The following is an 18,649-nucleotide window of genomic DNA, read 5'->3' as shown; positions in this document are numbered from 1 at the left end:
CAAATGCGTCAATTTTTGTTTTTGCTTTTGCTTTTGGTTGATCACATGAACATTTTTGGGGAAATTAGGTGTTGAAGTTTGTTTTTTTTTTTTTTTTTGTTTTTTTTTTTTTTTTAAGTAGTATACTAGGTCAAAATCCCGTGCAATGCACGGTTGTTAAATATTACAAAATAATACATAAAGTATATAAAATATATTTAGAAATAGTTCATTTGAATATATATGGAATATGATTGTCAATATGAAAAGAAAATATCATAAAATATAAATAGTCACTTAAAGATTTTGCAAAAAGAAAAAAAAAAAAAAAAAGCGGGAAAATTTTTTACAAGGTAATGACAAGCGTTATTAAGGATTTGCTTTTAGTATAGGTTAATAGAAGATTTGGTCTTAATTGTACTTCCACTCAGTTTACTTTGAAATTATTGTTATTGAATTGAAATTATTTTTACGGATTTTTTATTACTACTTAACCGAAATTATTTCTACTTAACTGAACTTATTTTTTAGCCTTAGGGCCTATTCCGATTTATTGAAAACAACTGAACTAAACTGATTGGGGCCGAACTAAACTGAACAGAATAGAGCTGAAATGAATTGTTTATGTGAGAAGGAAACTAAAAACTGAACTGAATTGATTAGAGCTGAATTGAACTAAATTGAAATTAAGCTGAACAGAACAGACCCTTAGTATGATAAATACTTGTACTAAAATACGTAGTACAGAGTATATGGTTTTGTTATCACTTGAGAATATGTTAATAATCTTTGTATCATTAAGCATTGATAATTTAATAGTGAAAATTTTAATATATAATATAGATAGGTGTAGCCAAATGTATTTTGATGAGCATTAGATTATCCTTGATTAACTACATCTACATGCATGAATGTATGTAATAATCTACAATGTCATGCACGAATATACATTTGTTGTAGTGCTCTTTTCATGCATAGGTGATTGTATTGGTTAAGGGCCTAAATATGGCACGTAATCTTCAAATTAAATAAGCGATCTTATGATCCAGCTTGCTGGTCTAGCTTGTGTGCAAGCACTTCTTGTTGGAGCTAGTAGCCACGGTGAGAGCACTCATCTCTTTAATCACTATCTTTCATTATGCACTAAAAAGGGTTTGGAAGTAGAGGTGATTTACGTCTACCGATAGGACAATTGTCAATGGATTAGTTAGCAAATCTTGGGATTGAATAGACAAATGGTTTATATATGTATCTAGGCTTAATCTATGATACTTGAGGAAGATTTTCATAATGTAGCCTTTCCATGCATAGTTCCCACTTAATTTATGTACGGGATACCACACTGATATGGATCAGGTAAGCGGGTCACCTTAGATCTTCGCATTTGGATCATGTCCAATACTGATTCATTACCCATATTTATCAACCTCTTTCTCCATACACGTGAAGACTTGCTTTCAGCCATGTGGGCACCTATGCAACACATTCACGTGGATCGACATGTGGCACCTGCTATGGAATTTCTATAAAATACCCTAACATATTTAACTTCTGAGGTACAATTTTCTTAATCTAAACATTCTCAACCATATCATACTAGTATTGACTTTAGCATAGGAGCAATTATCTTTGGATAAATCCTAATGGCAGCTAATGTATGTTGGCTGTGCAGGTAGCCATGTACCCAGTTAGGTCATACAGAGTAGACCATTATCGACCCAAATACAAGTTACCGAAGCACCAATTTATTTGTTTTCTCTTGGCTTTGCCTTATTTGCAATATAAATTGATAGCGTCTAAATCTAATAAACTAAATAATGCAAGGAAAACATAGTTAACAATCACTAACGAAGTGAATAGCATAGCCAATCTAGAATACAGATGGAAATAAAATCAAATAGAATATCAATCGCGTTCAGCCATCTTCCATTTAAAATACCACCTAAATTTATTAATCCGCTATCATCCACTTCTCATTCATTAAGTTATGTTTGAAAGTTTATCTAATTCTTATAAAATCTGATTATCAATCACCCATCCATACCCTTGAGCCACTACTATTCAACCAGCACATCTTAAAATCTAAAATTAAATGTCAACTCATTTTGATATACTATTCAGTCTAGTGTGGTTGGTTTGCTAACCCCACGTCTAGAACATTTTCCCCTTTTTCTTTTCCTTTCTTTTTTTTTTAAAAAGAAAAAAGAAAACCAAAAGGAATAATGGTCCGCCGTATTTTCAAAAGGATGGCGAGTCTCTCTCCCCAACTTACGCCTGCGATCAAGCCTTGTGCTTGACTCGCTCATCACACAATGATATTCCTTCAACCTACCGCACTTTAGCCAATTTCTCTGATCAAATCCAACGAATTTTCGGAGGATTTTTTCTTTTGGGTTCCATTTATCTGCACTCTTTTCAACTGGGTATGTTTCAATTTTCCCATTTTTCGATTTTTTAACCATTTGTCACAACTGGGTTTTTGCTAATTTATCGGAAAGTTTACTTCTTTTAGATATTGTAAGATTTTTTTGGTTTATGATTAATCGCCTGTTGATCTGTGTGTTTTGACATTGGTAATTCTCAAAATTTGGATCTTTCATTTGATTGGAAAATCTTGCAGTTACTTGATGAAGATTTCTGTTTTGTTATAATTAGAAATGAAGTGTTTATGTTGTTGATTCAGATTGGGTTTGAAGAATTGTGAAATACCCATTTTTTTGATACAATGGTTTGTTGTTTTGTTGAAAATTTTGCTGAAGAATTAAAGTATGATGTGATCATGATACAGTACATTGGGATTTGATATGATATAAACATGTAATCTTCAATTGAATTTGAAGGAGCAAAACCCAAAATTCTGTTGTTGGTTTTGGGGTGAATTGAATTTGGTGTATGATCAGAGTAGACCATGGAGAATTTACCTGTTGAAGTGATTGGAAACATACTGTCCCGCCTCGGGGCTGCTAGGGAGGTGGTGATTGCATCTGCAACATGTCGGAAATGGAGAGAGGCTTTTCGAAAGCACCTACATTCTCTCTCATTCAATTCCAATGATTGGCCTGTTTTTCGCGATTTGCTGACTAGCCGGCTAGAGATTTTAATTACACAGACAATTTTCCAAACTACTGGCTTGCAAGGGCTTACAATCTTGATGGATGATGTTGATGAGTTTTCGGCTTCAACAGTTATCGCGTGGCTTATGTATACTAGGGAAAGCCTGAGAATATTGTATTACAATGTTAGGACTAGCCCGAACCTTAACATTCTGGATATTTGTGGGAGACACAAGCTGGAGATGCTGTCTTTGGCACACAATACAATCATAGGAGTTGAACCTAATTATCAAAGGTTTTCTTGCCTCACTTCACTTTCCCTGAGTTATGTCAGCATTTCAGCATTGGATTTGAACCTTCTCCTTACCGCTTGCCCAAAACTTGAGACCTTATCCCTAATTAATCCCGAGATTGCTATGTCAGATGCCCAAGTGAGTGTTGAATTGAGCAGTCCAACGCTGAAGACTATATATGTTGAAGCCATTAGTTTGGACAAGTTCATTTTGGAGGCTGACTCTCTCGAGGATATGCATCTGAAAGATTGTGCTCTGGAGCAGTTCGAGCTTATTGGGAAGGGGACCTTAAAGCGTTTTCAAGTTGATGATGTTAGTGTTATACATCTTGATATTGGTGAAATAGCTGAAAATCTTGAAGTCATCGATGTCAGCAACTTCACAATCATTTGGCCAAAATTTTATCATATGATCTCTAGGTCGTCAAATTTGAGAGTTCTTCGGCTTTGGGATGTGGTGTTTGATGATGAGGATGATATTGTTGATTTGGAAACAATAGCTATTTGCTTCCCATATCTAAGCCATCTTTCATTAAGTAATGACTTGAGGGATGGAGTGATTCACTATGGATTGGAGGGTTCTTATCATCTGCACAATGTAGTTGTACTTGAAGTTGGTTGGACTGTTATCAGTGATATCTTCTCCCAGTGGGTTGAAGAGCTTTTGCAGAGATGTCCTAACCTCGAAAAGTTGATCATTCATGGGACTGTTTCCGACACCAAAACACCTGAAGAATGCCAAATATTGGCAAATTTTACTTCCTCCATTGTTCGGCTAATGCGGCAGTATATGCATGTAGATGTGTATTTTGAATATGAGTAGGGGCAGCAATGTCTCTTTGTACACTCGAAATTTTGGTATGTCAAATATAGGCTGGTTCTGTTTTTTTTTTTTTAAAAATGTTGATTGATCAACCTGTGACGTACTTATGTGAATGATAGGAATGAGCTTTTTATTTTGTTGGATAAGATTGAGGCATTGAGCAGGCAAGGCATGTCTGCCTATTTTTTGTACCTGTCATTCAATTTATCTGCTTCTGTGTTTTTTTCGATTCAAGATATATCCTTTTCCCTTGCTACTGAACGTTGTATCCACTCTCTTTGTTTTATAATGCCAAATGACAAGTTGTGCTTGATCTAGATGAAGTGAGTTACTCTTGATGATTGATGAGCATGATCGTTTATTGTTCTCTGTGTTTGACCTTTAAAGTAGCTCCCTTGAGCTGCCAACTATAGGAAAACTAATGGAATGCATTTATGTTGTTTCTAAATCGTTCAACTCTGCTGGAAAGTCTGAATAAGAAGAGTTTTACTTGGAATGGCAGACTGGGAGGTTACATATCCCAACTCACTTTTCCGTAATCTGGTTCTTAGATCAGATCAACCTTGATACTGTGTTTTGTATGCTGTTCCTTTTGCTCTATCCAATTTATCTGACATTGCATTTTTTGTTCTATTATGTAAGATGTATATGCTCCAATTCAATACACTATCATGAATTTCCTGTATATCTGAGTTAATGCTGAAGAAGTTCGTTCTGTTTTTCTGAAAGTTATGGAGACATGATGAGTAAAGGGTTCAAGAATCATTTTTCTCCTTAGTTACTGGTGGTGACTTGTAAGAAGAGGAAGACTGGGAGAAATTAAGTACTCTGCATGAATTGTTGGTAAATAATACTTCGTATAAGAGTTGCAGGCTTACTGCATTCCATAATGACGTCAGCATTACATGCTTTGAGAGATGCTCGTCTTACTTCACTATGTTTTGCAGGCACCCTGCCCAGAGCTTCAAAGAGACAAACCATCAGTGTGGACTTGGGATAGGTTAGTGTTCTAATTTGCTGATACCAAATTGATGAATGTTGAAAGTGGAGGATTGACAGGGTACTGCCTTTATTCTGTGTACAGTCGTCACTCGTAATCCTGAGTCCCAACAGTTACTAGAACAGTGTACCTTACTATCTTTGGGGATTTAGTCAGGACTCAGAGCCTAGATAATCGAGGTGCTCCTGAAGTCGACCTGGGAGTGAGGAGCGTATATGCTATCCTCTAGATGTCTTACAACATGCGTGTGAAGCTACTGACTTTGATGTCTGATATAATGTTTGTGCATATTGTGTCTCAGACATAATGTATGATGCTGCAAATATCAACTGTCGTCTGTTTGTCAATCTGATGTGTCTGAAATATGTTTACTTGTTCAAATAATAATTATGCTTCATGTCTGTTAAGACTACTAGTCAGAACTAAATTATCACACCTTTATTCTTGCCTTGTTAGTGATGTTACGCTAGAGTACGTGTTTTTTCGTGTTTTTATCTATGTTAAATGTATCTAATCACTAATATCAATTCATCTTTATAATGTTTGGTAAGTATGCAATTAAGTTTATCTAGACTTATTATGCAGAAAGTACATGGTTTAGGTGCTCCTTATTCAAATTTTCTGCACAGAGTTGGTTTGAGTGTGTGATTGAATCTTGTAGTATTTCATCTTATCTCTAGACTTTTGTGACCTTAAAGAACAGAAAAGAAAATAAATTTAAGCAAACATAATTATGCATAATTGACAGATGCAGGAAAGAAATAAGTGCAGGAGTAAAATTACAGCTATCCTATCTATTTGATCCTGGCTGAATTCCACCCTTCCCTATCTTTTAGTTGCTTCATTGGAGAAAGGTGGTGGCCGGAGGGAACCTGCTCTTACACTGGTAGAACTGTAGAAGGTCAAAGAAGGACTATCGCCTCAACATGAAAAGCCATAAAGGACGGGAAAAAACCATTCAAATTCAATAAAGACGCGGTGTATTGTTCTTTTGGCCATCATGGCTATCTTTTTATGCAGAGGGAGAGACATTTGGTACCTCCTCTGATACTGATTAACTGATAGAAAGGGGAGAATGCAACAGAAAGCAAATATTCCAACCAACCAAAAAGGCCTCACCTTTTAGTAAACTTGGAGATTGGACTTCCACTACCAACACCCTGACTAGGAATAATAATCATACTTCAAAGTTTGAACTAAATTGGCAATTGAATATGAATATTCCAGATTCATGAATATGAAATTTTTCTATATTTGCTTAATTTTCATTAAAAAATTGCTTATGTAGAAGTGAGTAAAGATCATCAAATCTATATAACCCTTATAAAAGTATGAAGTTGGGATCACTGTAGCTTAACAACAGTGCCCTCTTAGGAACAGTAAATTCTGGCGCTATTACACTCTTGCCCCCAATATTAATACATTACCAAATATGCCCTTCTGCTTTTCCCCTTAAGTCGGTGCTTTTTTCCCCATTTCCTGGCTTCTTGCTCCCTCATTCATGGCGATGTTTGACTGCTTTCTCTCTCCTTTGATTACTTCCTCTGGTCTCCTTGGTCCTTAGTCCTTACCTTCATTTACTCTCTTCTTCCTCCATTTTAATTTTTCTGGGCATAGCTCACATCGCAAGAATGGAGCAGCAGCAGTTAAACGCAAGGGAACTTGAACCTTCTCCTACCGAATAATTACAGGTACAATTGCCAATTTTCTCCTCATTTTCTCTTGTTTCTTGATAATTATTCATCTGGGTTTTCTTCACTTTTAATCAAATTCATGGTTTGCTTAATGTCCTCTTTTCTTCATTTTTTGGTATATTTTTTGTACTGAAAAAAGTAACCAAATTTCTTATTTACTCTCTAATATGTTCCCAAATTCTTTGAAAAATCTAACAATAATCTATGTAATTTATGAATTAGGGAGTATTTTGATCGGAATTTTTCGCTTTATTGTTTGATTCCCTTCTCCATCGTTGCCGGAAAATGAGTCATCCGACACTTCACCCAGTGGAAGCGCTGCCGGCCTGCTGATGTTATCTGGCCAATTATAAAGGTAATTTTCTCTAAATCTCTTGAAATGGTGATTTTTTTTTTTTTTTTTTTTTTAATTTTTTTTTTTTTTTGCGAGCTGCTAATAGTTCTTTGCATAATTTGTGCGTTGATCTGTTTAATTTTGTTTAATTTGGGTTGTAAATTTTATTTTAGGAATCGGATAATCTCTGAGAAGCGTTCAAGTACTTGTTCAAATGCTTACGTGTGTCGATGTATGCTTCTCTAATCGGTAAGTTATTCATCATGTATAGAAATTAATCATTTCTTTAATTTTTGTCGACCTTATGTAAGTTAGTAAGTCTTACTTTGAAGATTGTGGGAATTGCTTGAATATGTAAAATTATTGGGCTTATGTCCTACAGTTCAATTCCACCCTTTGCCAAGTGATTTTGGGAGGTAACCTCAATATATGATATTTTGTTTTAGTTGAATTGATGTGCTATAAATTGTTAAAAAATTTTATTTAGAATTTATCTTTATGTAATACTGATTAGATAATTTTAATTAACTTTTAGGTCCTTGGAAAAAGAATGCCTTGCCGATTTTGGTATTGTTACACAGTGGCTCCTACCAGGTATTTTGCTGCCTTTTAAAATTGTTGTGATTGATTTTATGATTTACAATGTTGTTTTTGTTGAATTGCTTGTTTATTGATCATTATTGAATTGGTTGGTTGTAGCTTTTTTCCATTTTTAGAATAAGATTTTTGTTAATTTTAATTTTACTGTAATTTAGGTTGTATTATGTAAGACGAATAATTTAATTGAATGAAATTGAGTTTCTTTTCTTGTAATTAGTGTGTATGTGGATTTCTGTTGTAATATCAATTGTGGGAACCTTATCCATTTGAGTTTAGGGCTCTTTATGAACATTGTAGAACAAAAGAAAGGGCATTTATAGTCAGTCTTTTTTTTAGAACATTTTAGGCATTTGAAACAGTTAGTTTTTGCCAAAATTGATATCTGATTAATTTGTAAAACCATAAAATTTGATGATTTTCGCCTTTATTATTATCTTGGCTAATTTATCTTCTTCTGTAATGTCTGTTGTTATATGCTTCAAATTTATTTTTTTGGTGTTTTTTCCTTCGTATAATTTATTTGGTTTTATGAGGCAATGCAGATTTTCTGGTTTTGAATTTGAATTTATGTGGCAGATCTGGGTTTAGATATTAGCATTTAACACTACGAGTTATATTCTTTGGTGTCATTGATTTCAGGTAACCTGAGAGACAAGTTGCTTTGTCTGAAGTAGAAATTCATGGAGGAGAATCAATCTGAATCAGTAAACTACCCAACAAAAATATGCAGCATCATTGAATCTTGTCTGAGAGTGAGGATCACCTAGCATCGGTCTTTGGACGCACACAGGAAGACCTGACCTCTGTCAAGACTCAAGAACATTGTTAGCCATTATCCCTTTGGCGAGCTCTGCCAAGGCATGAATTCTCTATCTTGGTTAATATACTCAAGCTAGATGAATCCTCTTTTTGCTTTTGCTAAAACATTTACTTGATCGATCCCATTGATTTGAATGAGATGTTTGTTGTTAGCTACATTGGAACCTTAGGTGCATTGTTCTGAAAATAAATTCTATGTCTGTTTATCTCTGGTGGTCAATTGATATTATGGAGCTATAATCTAAGTGACTATCAAGACTTAAGATTATGATGATGTGATAGTGCGATACTGCAATAACTGCATTAGTTTTTGTATAATTTTGGGACATTTTAAAAAAGAAGGTAATTTCTTGCTTCTAATTTTGGGTTAGTTCCCATTAAATTATACGAAGTATGATAATTCTTTATTTCTATATTGATGAATAATTTTGCTAATTTTGGGTGGTCAGCAAAATAGAGAAGCAGTTGACAAAGATAGCAATAGTAATATTGGCGGCATGAGTATTGAGTGTGGGTCAGTTGGTGACTTGGTGATGCTTTTGCAGCCAAGTCTGGTGGCCGTGTAGGTGCCTTGGTGGTAATGCTTTCCGCTCTTTTGCTCCTCGTGCTTCTCCTAGAGTTTATTCTAGGTATTTTCTTGTTGGTTTTTCAAGCTTTGAATTGCATGGATTATACTTAATGTCTACATTTAGTTGTCATGTAATGTAAACCTGATGCATCTTGAATCAAGAGTAGAATGAAAATGATGGTCAGTTTGTGACTCTAGGGGCAGGTTGTGTACATTTGATACTACTGGTGATGGTGATAATTGTGTTGTGATATCGATTGTTTTAGTTCTTATAGGAGTTAGAATGAATGATAGATTTCTGAATCTTACAAGTGGAGTCATCATATCATTTATTTAAAATGGAGCCCTGATGTGTTGGAGACTTGGAGTCGGAAGTAACATATTGTGAGTATCTCTTACTAAATAATATTATTCATATTTCTGGTGTAGTAATGCTGAATGGTCATGTCTACATGACTTTTTGCTGTAGTGCATGAGTTCTGAAGTTTGGTGTATGCAAACATTTAGTGAATGTAATTAATATCTTGAACCTTTGCCTTTTGTCTTAAGAAGCAAGTGCACTCCATGCAATTTGACCATGCAATCTGGAGATTTTAACGCCAATTTTAGGCCAGGTGGAACATAAACCACAATACCTGCCCTTTGTATGAGAATTAAAATTTTAATAGTAGAATACTCTGCAACTTCCTTCTTTAGTAGATTTTGATTGTACTTGAAGAACTCACAAGAGAAAAGGTGTGATATGGAGGTTAATTTGGTCAAACATATCACTTCCTAATTCATGAGGAAATGAAACATGGTACTTGAGTAATATTTGTAGACGAAAGGAATTAGCTTTTGTATATTTTTAATCTAGATCCAAAGAAGAAAATTTATATTGGAAGTAGTATAGACTGATCAGGATTTATGAATGTTAGAAGCTTTATGCATAGGGAATTAGGGATGCTCTCTTCTATAAGCTCTTTACTTATTTAGAACTTGCGTCAAAAAGGGAATAAAGTATAGACTGCATTAGGATTTAGGAATGTTAAAAGCTTAATCTCAAAAACAAGAAATGTGAGCCAGAGCACTAATCTTCTCAAAAACAAGAAATGTTATGTGAATTCATGTTCATATGATCACATGTTGAATGTTTCTTCTCTGATTGAGGCTTTGTAGGTTATTTACATGTGCTATAAAGTTTAAAATTTTGTATGAATGTGTTTTATATTGGCTTCAATCTGATTGATTTTGTTTAATTCAATTATTATTATTTTTTTAAAATTTTTAATTTTCATTTTTGTAATACTATCATTTAATCACCAAGGAAGGTTTTCATGGAGTTCAAGTGTTCAACCCACCAAGCTGCAATAATAATCAAAATTTGATGTTGGAGTTCATGTAGCTTGGTGGGTTGTACTCCATGTTTGTTGTCGACCATACTCTTTCTATACCACTAATTTCAAAAGTATCCACAATAATTTTTGGGGTGGATGTATCTCACGGATCACCAGAGCATTATGATGTGCATCAATTGCTGTTGTAAATTTCTAAACTCCCCCTTCCTCGTTATTTCCGAAAAAATGACACGGAAAATTTGCTATCAACATTAGTTGATGTTGTTTGTTCTTATGCTCTTTAGGTTTTTAACTCCATGGAATGGTCGTTGATTTCACGGTATATATAGGGCATCTAAGGACTCAGTCTTCTTAGGTCGAAATGGTTTTTCAATTTTGTGTCTAAGATGAAGGTATCATGAGATATGTTTTGTGAAGATGTTACTTGTGTGAATGTTGTCTTAAGCTTAAGCAGTTCTAAAATGAGTCATTATAGGCTATGCTTGATTTCTATGGCAGTTGAACATATTTTCATGCTTCGTATTTAGGTAAGTGTTTTTGCCTGATTAGTAGTTAAGATCTTTGCATTAAATATACTCGGTATATATTTGCCCTTGACTATCATCCTTTGATAATTTTCAACTTTCGTAACCAAACATATTCCAAACTCTTGGCAGGCTTTTAAATTCCTGGATGAGAAGTGGAATCCAAAGTTTGTGGCGCTTGTGGCTCAGAAGAATCACCATACCAAGTTTTTCCAGCCTAATGCAGTAATGCTCTTGAGCATGTCCCTCCTTTAAGAAATACAAGTACAAAAGATGCTCTACATGTTTGCCTTTGTTGGTTCTAATCCAACGCTAGAATAAAAAATAACTGGTTGTTGGCTTTGTGGGTTAGTTCCATGTAACTTCTAAATTACTACTCAATAAATGTAATTTTACACAATAAATGTTATTTAAATTTACTTTACATCATACTTGTACGGTATATTTTTTCAAAAAAATAAATTAAAAGTTATAATTTCACAAATAATAAATAAATTATATTATTAGTAAAGGAAACCAATCATTTTGCACCAAAATGACAGGTTATTACGATTTGGGGTTTGTATTTTGAAAGGTATGATCTATAAACTTGTGTCCATAAATTTGAAATGCTAATGATTTGACCATATGATTTTGTTTTTAAGCTCATTATAAATCTTGGCTTTATTTCCTATTTGTAATTTTTTTTTTAATTCAAATCTTTTAGTAATGGATAAATGTTGTATCACATAGCGTTGTGCATTTAAAAATTTGAGATTTAAGCTATAATTTTTTTGTCATTGGTGAGCATACTTTTGTTGTCGTGAGTATCTCTTGGGATTGAAGATGAATTGCAATGAAAAAGTATATTATCAAACTATTTTTTGTGATTTTAATTTTTAAAAGTGGGTTGTTAAAGAACAATGATATACAAACATATCTAATTACTAATATTTCAATATACCGATTGAGCCCTAACTTTAAATTTTACTATTGTTTGTTTATAGTTTATCACCGTGACATTCAAAATGGATTAGTAAGAAATAAAAATTTAACTAAGAAGCTTTTTTTTTTATTTATTTTAATTTATATATATATATTTTAATATTTGGAGTAAGGATAATTTTAGGTGGGAAATTTTGTGTAGAACTACCCTAAATATAGGGTCATTTGTGAACAACTACCCATTTTTTTTTATTTGTTAAGAACTACCCACAAGTTTGAAAATGTTTAGGTAGTACTACTCATGAACCTTCCGTCCAATTAAAACGTTATCGGAGCCCACTTTTTTCACTTTTGCCACCCAATTAACTCTCCGAATTTGTTTAAAAGTTTTGATTCACCTTAATTAACCTAATTAGGGTTTTAATTAGAATTCAATTTAGGGTTCATGAGTTTAAAATTATTTGGGGATTTTGATTTCTATGGTTTGGGGGTTTAATTGAATTGGGGTTTTTGCTTATTTTAGCATTAATTGGCCATTGTAATTGATAAAAGTGAAAAATTGGGCCAATATAACATTTTAATTGGACGGAAAACGTTAGTGGGTAGTGCTACCCAAACGTTTCCAAACTTTCGGGTAGTTCTAAACAAATATTTGGGTAGTTGTTCACAAATGACCCTATTTTTAGGGTAGTTTTACACAAAATTTCCTTTTAGGTGCAATAATAGCTAGGGATGAAATATCTTGTAAGTGTTTTTGAATAGTTTCATTTCAATTTAGGGAAAAGGATTACCAAAAGGAGCCGGGAGGAGCCAAACAAAATTTAAAACACCTATAAGAATCATATGCTAGATTCATCCCGTTTTGCTTTTTATTTTTTATTTTATGTTTGTATAACCATATTAATAAATGGCTTTTAAAAGAGATGGGGCATGGATCGGAAAGGGAGAGAAGGGGAGAGCGAAAGGGAGAGGATGAAAGAGGGGGGATGGAGGGAGAAAGAGGAGTCGGGAGATAGAGAGAGAGGGGGAAGGAGCCAGGAAAAAGGGAGTCGAGAGAGAAGGCGGCCCGAAAACCGGTAGAGCAAAAGGGAGGACGCGAGCGAGTGTGAAAGAATAGAGGCTAGAAGAGAGGAGTTAGGAGTAAAGAGTGAGAGAGATAGAGAGGGGGGGTGACAAAGGGGTCAAAATAGGAAGTGATAAAAGAAAGAAGGGCCTAGAGAGAGTGATAAAGAGAGATAAAAAAGATAAAGAGATAGAGAGAGGTGTTGGGAAAGAAAAAGAGAGGGACAAGAAGAATAAAAGAGAGGAGGCCAAAAGAAAGAGAGATACAGAGAAAGCTAAGAGATATAATGTGGCCGAGGGGAGAAAGAGATGGAGGGGCTAGGGGGAGAGAGAGCATGTGTAAAATATAATTTTCAGAGCCTTTTCAATGATGCAACAAGGACAAGAAGGATTAGGAAAGAAAGAATAAGAGTGAGAGAAAAAGTTTTGGCCAACAAAACAAGGAATGAGTAATAGGAGAGCAAATGCGGCCTCTTATTAAAAAAAGTCATCAAAAAATAAAACTTTTAAAAAAGATGGAGTAGGGAGACAAGGCCAAAGGAAGAGAGCGAGCGAGAGAGAGAGAGAGAGAGAGAGGGGAAAGAAAAGTGATGAAAAACAATTCAAGAGACTGTTTTTAGTATTTAATTGTACGAGGAAGAGATTTAGATGCTACGGAGGAGAAAAATGGAGGGGCATTAGAAATGTGAAAATAACAAAGAAACCTGGTGAGAAAAGGATGAAAGATCGATTGTTCAAAGGACCATCTTTAGTATGTAATCAAAACAAGGAGTAGATAAACAACAATTACACAGTAGAAAAGATTTTAAAATTTGTAAAATCATATAAGTCAAGTGTTAAAACGTAAAGTAAAATAGAAAATGGTGAAGAGGGCAACTAGGATGGGGGTGACTAGTAAAGATTTACTTTGTTAATTTTGCAGTATTTTCAAGATTGGTGAATGTGATTAGTATTATCTACTATATCCTAGAAATTTATTTTCCAATACTTGTAATCATGTTTAAATCTTAGATAGAATCGTGTTTGATTCATATGCAAATATTTGTTTGTGTTTGCATGACCATATGAGAGAGAGAGAGAGAGAATTCGAGAAATAACAGAAGGAGAGAGAATACTTCTTAGAGTGTAATTGAATAAGTAGATGACAATAGTTTTTAAAAACTTTCTAAAATGCTCAAAATTATAAAAGACGAGTAAAAGAAAGAATTAGATAAAGGGAAGAAAAAACAAAGTAAGCAAAAAGAGAGAGTATATTTCGACAAACTTCTAGCAATAATCAATAAATGTTATTAAGTACTCATCGTGGTTATGTGAGAATTACGAGAAAGTCAACTGATTAGTAGCACCTTTAAACTAAATTTTAATTATTATGGTAGAATCGTGCTATATTCAAGAGTATTTAGCTAGATAACTTTAGAGAGAGCTAAGGTGGGAGGGATCGAGGGATGCAGGGGGAGAGGGGGGGTGGAATAGAGAGAGACAGAAGAGAAAGAGAATAACAATAGTGAAGGGAAATTAAAGGGTTAGAAAAAGAGAGAAGGAAAAGGGAGGTAAGGAAATGGAAAAGATGACTTTCCGTTTTTTTTTCCAAATCTCTCCAGCAAAGGATAAGCATCTCTCCTTTTTTTTTTTTTTTCTCTTCTATTCTTTCCATTTCTCTATATCCAAACATAGTTACTCTCTTCGTCCCTTTATTAAAGTCCCTTATTCATTTTTTGGCAAATCAAAATTAAAGTCCAATTTTTAGAATCTTTCCCTTTTTAGTAAGTGATTTTTTTACCATTTTAACCTCAGTTTCATAATTTAATCCCCAAAATATCCTCAACTTTTACTGATTTTTGTGCCATATATTTTTTGCATTTAATGTATTGTAAATAATAGCATCTGATTGGTCCTTTTTTTCTCCCATGCATTGATATATTCTTTTTTTTTTCCTCACTAATTATTTAATGCATTTAATGTAATTTAGACTTTCAATCACATGGTTTAACGAACCTACAATTACCTTAATTCCCGTGAAAAATGAGAAAGGGGACTTTAAAAAAAGGGACGGAGGGAGTAATATTTAATTGTGGATTAAAGAGGATACCATCAATAAATAGATCACTTCTATAGTGGCTTGGTCTTCAATATATAATGAACAAAGCATAGAGCTCATTACTAAGGAACACGTTATGTATAGGATGTTAGTATAGGACATTCACATTTTAAAAAATGTATAATTTTTCAAAATCAAAACAATTTAGTTGAGAAGATGGAAAGCCACATTAACTAATAAGCTGCTTTTACCATTCACATACAAACCTAAGCATTACAATCATTAAAACACATCCAACGAACATAAACCAAACTTGCATGCATGTTTAATAATCTTCAAGATAACACACATAACTAACATTTACAAATATACATATCATAGCGTTGGGGGGCGCGCATTGCGCGCGCACCAACAACTAGTTTTCCCAAAAAACAGAATTTTGGAGCAACTGAAGTTACTAAAAACCCTTAAATTGGTGTATATTACTATAGTTTACAGTTTTAGTTTGATGTTAAAGGCAACAGAAGAACTGAAAAACTGATTTTTATTTTAACAGTCGATTCGATAGCTTAGAGCAGCAGCCCAAGTTAATGCAACGCACCGTGCCATAGAAGCAAACAGGGTCTGAGGGTCTCAGATGTAACTCAATCTTAACAAGAAAAGGATTAACGTATTGATTAAACTGTATGGTTCTGATTGATTTGTATTTCTTGATTAGATTATGATCCATTATTAACAATGATATCATAGATTATCCACATGACAATTGCTCAATTAAGAATTAAGTACATGCTTACATACGTTTCTTGGATTGGCTTATCACCCCCTTTTTTTCTACATTTATCAATAATCATTTCATGACTTTTTACAATAATTATTTTGCTCTTTTCTTTCTGTTTCTTTTTTCAAAGTTTAAAACATAATTTAGTCATTTATGCATTGTTTTTGACTTAAAATAATGGCTATCTTAAAGAGACCATTTTCAGCCCTTTTTTTTAAAACTAAATAATAATAATAATTTAACTTTATATTCATGCTTAAGCAACAAGCAAGGATTATACTCTAGCTTAATCACATCCATAAGTCAATATAAAAATAAGATTGATAAATAATAACAATGGAACCAAACCAATCGCCTTCGGACAGAAGAACAAGCAACATAATTAAATAAAGATCAAGGATTAGTTTAAATACAATTACAACATTCATAGAATCTTCTGATTGCCTAGCTAATCTCTCAACTTTCTATGTAATCCACATGAAAAACAAGTCTTTAAGTCGCATTTAGAAGTAGAAAGTACTCCGTATATTATTATTAGTTCATAAAAATACTTAATTACAATATAATTTAATATTAATCTATAAATCTAATCCATAGAACATCTAGCTGTTCACCAATCACCAGAATCACAAACATTTTATATTTTTAGACCAATCATTGATTACATAAGGAATAATTGGTAGGAAGCATATTTTTACCTACAAAAAGAGATATGAGCATAATATTACAATTTTATTTTAAAAAATAGTTATTAATAATAATAATAAAAAAACAATAAAATTTGGTGACACCTCTTCCAGTAATCCAGTCTTCCCATTAGATGTAAGAATGTGTTAGAATGATGGTTCCGTTGCCAAAAAGTTTGTGTCTTTTTCTTTTATGTGGAAGTGCATTTTATTACATACAAATTAAACGTAAATACAGTAATGCAACTCATCATGCATATCCTTTCTTATTGTAACAAAAGGTTCATACTCTAATCTCCCTTTTTTTTTTTTCCTTCACTAATGCCATTCAAGTCCCATGCAAAAGGTTACGCACTTGTGACCTTTTCTTTTTACAAAGTTAAATGATTAGTAAGGAAAAGACTACATCACAGGATTGAAGAGAAAAATATTGATTAGAACAGAAAACTTACGTTTCTCGATTTACTTTCTTTTATGTCCAACTTTCCACGATTTGATAGAAAAAAAGACTACATATAGTAGAAATATCATAGAAAATGTTATTCTATTTTATTTTCTATTATTAATACAATTATTCAAATTAGATGTCGGAAAGTTCATTACATCCTCCGTATCTTATTTGAGTTACTTATTAATTAGTTTTTCTATTTATTCAATTCCATTCTACCAAATTTATTAGTTGTAAGGAAATAAAGAAGAATTTATGGACCAACAACAACCACCTCATAGAATTTTAGAAAAAGGCACCTAATTGAAGGATAAGGGCCCTAATTTTGGAAACTAATGAAACTAATTAATCATATTATTGATATTAATCATATAATCACTGGGAACTATGAAAGACATTATGTATTATATGCACCTCAAAAAAAAAAAAAAAAAAAAATGTATTAGTAGAAGAGAGAATCTTTGTGTGGCATGGTTTTAGGTGATGACAAGGAAAGGATGTTGACTCCTTAACAAAGAGGATAATACCAGATAATTAAAACCCTCTCTGAATTTAAGGGTTTTTTCAATTATATACAAGTGGAAGGAAGGGGGTGGTCTTTTATAATGTTTTGGTTGACACTTGACAGGGCAATTAGCACAACATTAATATAATTAATATTTTATCTATTTTCATAAAATATAGACCAAAAAGTAAAACCCAAATTTCCATTAAAAATAAACAATTTAGATTCAGCTAAACAACTTTAGAATGCCAAGTCTTTTGGTTTCTCTTTTTACCATCTTTTATGAAAAAAACCTTGTCTTATCTCCCCTTTGTAATGCTATATTTGTTATAGATTACATTATACTAGAATAGTCTAAATACCTAATACTCAACATACTAGATATTTGATAGTCTATAAAGAAAAGTTTCCGTTTTTTAAAAAAAAAAAAAATTATCCCATTAAAAAATTTTAATTCTCCGTTTTTATTCACCTTTAATTAAAACAACCCATTTTCTTCTAATCTTTATAATTCGCCTTTAATCAGCCAAATTGCACAAATACTTTTCCCAATCACCTTGATATCCTAAGTAGTAAGTACACATGCATCAAGCAAATGACACCTTCATTTACGAACGAAGAGACTAAATAACACACTATATATGAAAATCACAGTACAACAAAATAAAGTAAATTTTCAAATGAGATATGGTTCCAACGTCTTCGAGTAAAGTTATTATTCTACTCCTTATGTCTCTAAACATTTGCACCAGTTATCTTTTTGGTCCGTCCTTTTTAAATTTACTTATACTCCGTACTATGTTTAATTGTAAGATCACATCTTTATTTTAACAACCACTAAAATTCCATCATATTTTTTTTGTAATAAGTGTTTTTCAACCGAAAATAAAAAATAATCATCACTTAATAGAGCAAATAAAGAAAAATAGAGAAAGTATCAACTATCCCATATATATTCCGAATATGTTAACCTTTTAACCTTACCAGCAAGGAACAAAAGTTTTTGCATATCTTCAAATCTTGCATAGTTGTATAGCTTCTCACAAGGGACCAATAACAAAACATAGTCGGTTAAGATATAGGAAGTGGAGTTGGAGTCAGTGATTCTAGTGGGTTCCCTTGGGTCGTTTGACCCCACTAATTAAAATCATATTATAGTAATTAGGTCCCTCCAAACCCATT

General features: G+C 33.0%; 2 long non-coding RNA genes and 1 pseudogene across 6 annotated transcripts; all 3 read left to right on the top strand.

Moving 5' to 3' along the window:
• The first annotated feature begins 2,201 nt into the window (after positions 1-2,201).
• On the top strand, positions 2,202-5,574 carry LOC145571480 (uncharacterized). Its single transcript, XR_014096584.1, has 4 exons — positions 2,202-2,402; positions 4,877-4,990; positions 5,095-5,147; positions 5,232-5,574. It is a non-coding gene; the product is annotated as an uncharacterized LOC145571480 (long non-coding RNA).
• Positions 2,396-4,366, top strand: LOC145571479 (F-box/LRR-repeat protein At1g67190 pseudogene; annotated as a pseudogene).
• Positions 5,575-6,497: 923 nt separating the features above from the next.
• Positions 6,498-11,497, top strand: LOC145571478 (uncharacterized). Of its 5 annotated transcripts, none has more exons than XR_014096580.1 (7): positions 6,498-6,838; positions 7,064-7,196; positions 7,349-7,424; positions 7,711-7,769; positions 8,415-8,633; positions 9,044-9,546; positions 11,156-11,497. It is a non-coding gene; the product is annotated as an uncharacterized LOC145571478 (long non-coding RNA). The 5 variants fall into 5 exon arrangements; XR_014096582.1 differs by having other exon boundaries at positions 6,500-6,838; positions 8,415-9,223; positions 9,429-9,546; XR_014096581.1 differs by having other exon boundaries at positions 6,501-6,838; positions 8,415-9,223; positions 9,438-9,546.
• Positions 11,498-18,649: the final 7,152 nt, after the last annotated feature.

This window comes from Chenopodium album, chromosome 12, assembly GCF_948465745.1.
Source record: "Chenopodium album chromosome 12, dcCheAlbu1.1, whole genome shotgun sequence".
In the NCBI taxonomy this organism is placed as follows: domain Eukaryota; kingdom Viridiplantae; phylum Streptophyta; class Magnoliopsida; order Caryophyllales; family Amaranthaceae; genus Chenopodium; species Chenopodium album.
Note: the sequence above shows the minus strand (reverse complement) of the source record. Positions and strands in the feature narration are given on the sequence as shown.